General features: G+C 42.7%; 1 long non-coding RNA gene across 2 annotated transcripts; it reads right to left on the minus strand.

The window, feature by feature from the left end:
* Positions 1-8: 8 nt before the first annotated feature.
* LOC106810134 lies at positions 9-3,231 on the minus strand. 2 transcript variants are annotated; one of them, XR_001393961.1, is made up of 3 exons: positions 3,167-3,231; positions 2,358-2,437; positions 9-276 (listed from the first exon to the last, which is right to left on the minus strand). It is a non-coding gene; the product is annotated as an uncharacterized LOC106810134 (long non-coding RNA). The 2 variants fall into 2 exon arrangements; XR_001393962.1 differs by having other exon boundaries at positions 9-336.
* Positions 3,232-6,076: the final 2,845 nt, after the last annotated feature.

Below are 6,076 nucleotides of genomic sequence, written 5' to 3' on the forward strand. Positions count from 1 at the left end.
GACTCTCAGCGAAACTATCTTCATGCCGCGGAACATGCCTGCCGGTATCTCGGTCAGGTCGCTGAAGCTGTAGATCTGAAGGCGACTCATCGTCGTGTTCTGCAAGCGGCCAACGATGGCCGTCATCTCTGCCGCTGACATGTACCCGCCGTAGCAACTGACGCTCGCGCCGTCGTGATCATTGAGGCAGGTGCATGGAGAAATGACATGATCCTCTGGGCAGAAGCTCGCTGCTTGTGCGGCCGCTGTCAGCAGCAACAGGAACGATGAAAGAAACTGGAGCCACATCTTCGTGTCAGCTAGCATCAGAGTGTCTTAACTCACCTGCGTCTAACTCTGGCACAGTGGGAGACTATTTATATGCTCGTGGAGCGCCAGGTCCGACTCGCGGGGACAGTATTACACATCGCAACATGACGCAACATCTTTACTAATTATAGCCTTATCGGGTTCCAATAGTCATTGAGTATTTACTGATGATAACGGAGATAGTAATCCGAAATGTCTGTTAAGGATACTCTCAAGGTTTTAGGAAAATTTTTACCGATTTTTTTATTTTCAACTTTATTCGATGGCTAACACTATGTGCCACCTGTGTACATGCTCATTTCTCCATATAACGGTATACATGTGAAGTGTCCGAGCGTTTAGCTTGCCCGCGTACATGTGTAGCGAGCCGCGGCTGACGTCAGAAAAACGCAAATTTCTCCGTTCCAATTTCTGACTTAGTAGTCGATGTATAAATGGATATTTTTCTGTGATTACAACTCGGAATAATTTAATTTTACACTCGTTTTAATGGTAACATATTGCTGTAAAAAAATGCGCCAGGGATTGTTATTAAGTGCCGTATTTTATGAGTTATGTCTCTTTATTCGCAAAGATTTTTAATTCAAACGTGCAACTTGAATTTTAGGCAGTTTTTTTTACTCTCTAAATATGAAACTTAAAGAAAAATCCTGATGTACTATTTTGGTACATATTGTGCTTAACATGTGGCGAAAATTTTGTATCCTCACTCTTTCTGGTAATTGAGAAATATTAAAAATACCATTTTTACATAAAAATTCAAAATTTTGTGGTAACATAATTAGGTGCTGGAAATTTCATGAAATTTTTTGCCTTGACCATAGAGATATATCTCCTCTAGAAATAAAACAAGTGATTTATTCGATTCATTCGTCGGTAAACGTTTAATCTTCATTAGAGCAATACCCGTGCAAAAGGTTGAGAGTATCCTTAACCCTATCGTATAAGGAAGCGGTGTATTCTATTAACCATATTGTAAGTAATCAGTGTATTCTGTTAACCCTAATGTGAGGAATCAATGTATTTTGTCAACCCTATTGTGAGCGAGTGGGAAGTGACCTAGGGTTCTCGTGAGCTTAAACACTGTCTATGTCAGCTCTCATTGTACTCTCTTGCGTTTATAGAATGTCACCTTATAGCGTGTTTAACGCCGAGTTGTTCTTCTTTTACTGTGAGTGAGTTTAAGGCGTGAGATCAAGCAGCTGCTAAGGCAACATAGCATGAACTAACTCGATCTGTCTAAGAACCAGTGCAGGCATGGTTTTACTACAAACCTTACAATTTCCTTAAATTTAGGTGCCGAATAATACCGTTAAAAATATGCATCTCTATCATTTCTTACATATCATAATCTTCTATCATTCTAATGCCGTATCACTAGCATATGTTTATGAATGTAAACATGTTTCAACCAGACGCTCGTGTCAGTTTATTCATAGTCGAACGTCACGGGCGTGAAGTTCATCAGCTTATACGTAGCAACGATAGATATCGCTATGCAGCCTACTGTGGCGTGAGACCGTCTGCATCTGTGCCAATTTTTAAATAATGTGGGGATGTTATGATATCTATCGTTCGAGTGCTAAATATTTAATCTCATATTTAACATTGATATTCTTATCATTTACTCCATCCTTAACGCTATTCAGCCTATTGTGGCGTGAGACCTTCTGCATCTGTGCGAATTTTTTAAATAATGTGGGGACGTTATGATATCTATCGTTCGAGCGCTAAATATTTAATCTCATATTTAACATTGATATTCTTATCATTTACTCCACCCTTAACGCTATTCAGCCTATTGTGGCGTGAGACCGTCTGCATCTGTGACGGCGCATGAAGGCGCAAATGTAACAAACAAGTTCAAGGTTCATATTTTAACTTGATCACTTTGCAAATGCACCAGCCAGCGAAAGAATGTGGGTTTAAATTGTTTGAGCTTGTAAATTACGTTATAGGTGGCAGTTGGATCTACAGGTGATTCGTTGTTTAGGAGATTATGCATTAGTCTATAAATTATGATATTAGACCGTGGATGTGTGACTTACCAAATTTTAGTTAATCATAAACATCGCGTGCATATCTTACAGTCGTGCGGTTGATGGACTTCACACCTGCTTGGCGAAACCTTAAACAATACAACAGTATATGACGTTTTGACGTTATGAAAATTTAAACATCTGCGAAACCATATCTGCCCGCATGTGGGAGCGTGTCTGTGGGGAACGCAGTAACTGGACTATCACGGTGAAAATACACGTTTTTAAAAGTGTGTAGATTTATAATGCTGCCGCTTTTACACTAAGAACGCACATGTGCTTTATTGCAATTAATATATATACTAGACGTGACGCGGCCATGATGCCAAAGCGCGCCGAAGATTGACACTTTGTGTCTTCCAATCACAGCTTATGCCGCACCCGTACGTGGTTTATAATTTTAAAGGTATTACCCATTACAGCACCAAATCGCCGATCTCAGGAACTAGGGCATTCTGCTAGGCTAGAACGGTTTCCTACGATAGAGTTTGGCACAAATACGAAAATAACACGCTGTTTAGCGCACTGCGCTATAAGTCCTTCCGTTGCATTTTCGCATCTCCGTAATCAGAATAAGCCCCGCCTTCTTCGTTGATGGGCATAAATGGGGCGTCACCGACTTGACCAGTTTCTATACCGACTGTCTTTCGCCAGCCTGCTTACTTTTTGTAAATAATGAAATGCCCGGCCGATGCATTTTGCAGCAAAGATAAAAATTTTCCGACAGCGAGTAAAAATGGCGAAGTGAACGAGTGCGTCATTCATTGAACATTTCAGCAAAACACCGGCCGTTCCTTCCTTCACGCTGACTTACTCACATAGTTCTCACGCCGAGTGTATATCCACCGTTCTCTCTCCCGCGTCTCGCTCTGTTCCTCCCGTCTCGCTCTCCGTCATTCTTCGTGTTTAGGAGAGTTTTGTTTATTCTTAGTGACGCTTTTTGGTTGTACGCTGTATGTTAATTGTAGAGCAGCGCCACCTATAGATGCGCGGGAAACTAGGCTTTGTTAATGGTGTTCCTACGAATTCGGGTGTTGAACGAGTCGTAGGACAAACAGTGATCGGTTTTTTGGTTCAAACAGAAGAGTCAGTCCCTCAAATAGAGGTGAGTGAGAGATTAGATATTGTAGATCGAAGTAATCATGGCTATTGTGCCGTCGTACAATTCTAAAGTTATAGTAGAGAGTAAAATTAATATCACAATTTTTAATGGCAGAATTTCAGTGACTTTGCCGCGATGGTAAAGGTGTATTTACCTGCCGATCATATTTGGTTGAGATATCATGATTAACGATAAAATAAGACCTCTAGGCTTACTCTGGTAGTGTTTTGCATATGCTTTGAGGTTCGTGCATGTGTTTTGTGGTCAGTTTGATGGCACAGAAGTGACATTAGTAAGGCATTACACGCTGAATAAAATCAATTAGTTCGTCATATTACCGACAAGAGCAGCACCATACGGTTACGAATTGAGTAGAAATTAGTAAGTTTGGTGTTATTAGTATTTGATTAGCTGATTTCTTACGGTGTTTTGTAATTGTGTTTTGCAGTTTACGTATATATATAGAAGAAACGTACAAGTACAGCTGTAACGAAACCCAGTATCTACTGATGTATTAATAAAGAAATCAACACAAGAATTTGGTCTCGTACGTCTAATCCAAGTGATGTTACAGTAAACTCTATGAGGTGGCCGGCTGCTCAAGTGAACAGTATTGCAGGCGGACTCTAATTGAATATCAGTAGTGGCACGGTCCTGGTACGTACATCACGGTTCCAGGCCTGACTGATTCAGCAATTGGAGGTCAGAAATTAGGTCAACTTAACTGATAAAGGAGTACATCGGAAGGTCATTCGGCGCATGTAGTGGACTATTTGGGAGTCAAGTTCAGAAGCAGATAGGTTCAAGCCTTCAAGGACTCCAAGATCCAGAAATGCAGCAGGACGGTGTACCCAAGGCCACGCGGGCCAATGTCAAGGCCGCTTCCGAACAGAGGCAGGCACATACTCAAGGTCTGTCATCTGTTACCGACAAATTGCGTTTCGTTCTTAATAGCAGCAATACCAAAGTGGCAGTCATGAGAGCTCATCACTCAGACTGGCTACGCGAGTACGAGAAATACCTAGTATCTCATCATGCATGGCTCGATTTGGTGGAAGATGAGACAAGAACTAAACTCGAAGCAGAATTACACAAAGAATTGGCATCTTTCGCCAAATTTAAGGAAAGGTTAGTAAAATGGTTTCTGGAAAATGATAAAGCTCCCCCCTCAGGTGGAAAATCCAGATCTGGGAACTCCGTAGGTACGACACACTCGGGTGAATCCTCTCATCGTTCAAGTAGGAGCAGCCTATCGTTGATCAAGGCACAGGAAACCCAGAGAAAGGCCGAGCTAATGGCCAGGGCTGCAGCTCTTGAAGAAAGGAAACAGATTGAGCAGGAGAAGCTTCAGTTGAACTCAAGAAAGAGGAATTTCAGATAAGAACTAAGATGAAGGTGTCGGATGCTAGAGCCTCTGTCTTGGAAGAGTTGGAGAGGAGTGAGTTAAATGATCAGAAAATGCCACGGGACTTTGACGTGGTTAAGCTGGACACTATTCCGGAGTATCCACCAGGGACTCAAGCAGCTTCAACTCCAAACAGGACTACATTCAACCTTGACGCGCCAGAGTATATTCCAGTCAATCAAGAGCAGAATGATGAGAGCATCGCAGGGAATATTGAAGCCAACCAAGGATCGCAGGACAGGAGTCAGGTAAATGGTGGCACATCTTCTGCCGGATGTATTGGTGTTCCCACACCAGTAAGTAGCCCAACACAGCCGGGACAGCAAGACAGGACTCATGAGGGTAGCTTAGCATTGATGTATGGTTCCATGCCGGGGACGTCCTCGTCATCGATACAGATGGATACAGTTGTTAGGGAGTTACGTAAGCCTGCATCAGATCTAAATAAAATTTCAGGTGACCCTTTGGAGTATTGCAGATTCCTACTACAATTTCAAGCTTGAGTAGTGAGTAACACTACAACCAACGACGAGAGGCTGAACTATCTAGAACAATTCACCGAGGGAGAAGCACACCGTATTGTTAGTGGGTATAGCTGTCTTGAAGCAGACATTGGTTATCCAGCAGCATTGAATGAAATTGAGAGGCGTTATGGCGACAAGGAGTTGGTGGCGACTGCTTACATTAGGCGGGCCCTGGATTGGCCATTGATCAAACCGGATGACCCTAAGGCCCTGGACGCTTACGATATATTCTTAATAGAGTGTCAGAACGCAGTCAAGGCAATAGATGTGGTGCGGATCCTAGAGTATTCCGAGAACTTAAAGAAACTTGTTTGCAAGTTACCCTATAGGCTTCAGGAAAAATGGCGAGGCATAGCACAGGACACACGTGAGAAGAAGGAAGTAGTAAGGTTTGACCAGCTAGTGAAGCTTGTTCAAAGAGAGGCTAGAAAAGTAATGGACCCCATCTATGGAAGGCACGCCATGCAGGAGCCAAATCTGCAGCCCGGAGGTCACGGACAGAAAACAGTCAAACGGAGCAGCTTTGCTACAGAATTGTCACCGGGAGATTTGGAGCATCGATGGCCACGGCCTCCAAAGGATCAAATTGAGGCTAATAGTCAGCAGAGGATCAATAGGGACATCGTAGTCGTCAAACCATGTGGTTACTGCAATGACTCTGCACATGCTATGGAACATTGCAATAAGCTGAAGATGA

This window comes from Priapulus caudatus, unplaced genomic scaffold (assembly GCF_000485595.1).
Source record: "Priapulus caudatus unplaced genomic scaffold, Priapulus_caudatus-5.0.1 Scaffold412, whole genome shotgun sequence".
Taxonomy (NCBI): Eukaryota; Metazoa; Priapulida; class Priapulimorpha; order Priapulimorphida; family Priapulidae; genus Priapulus; species Priapulus caudatus.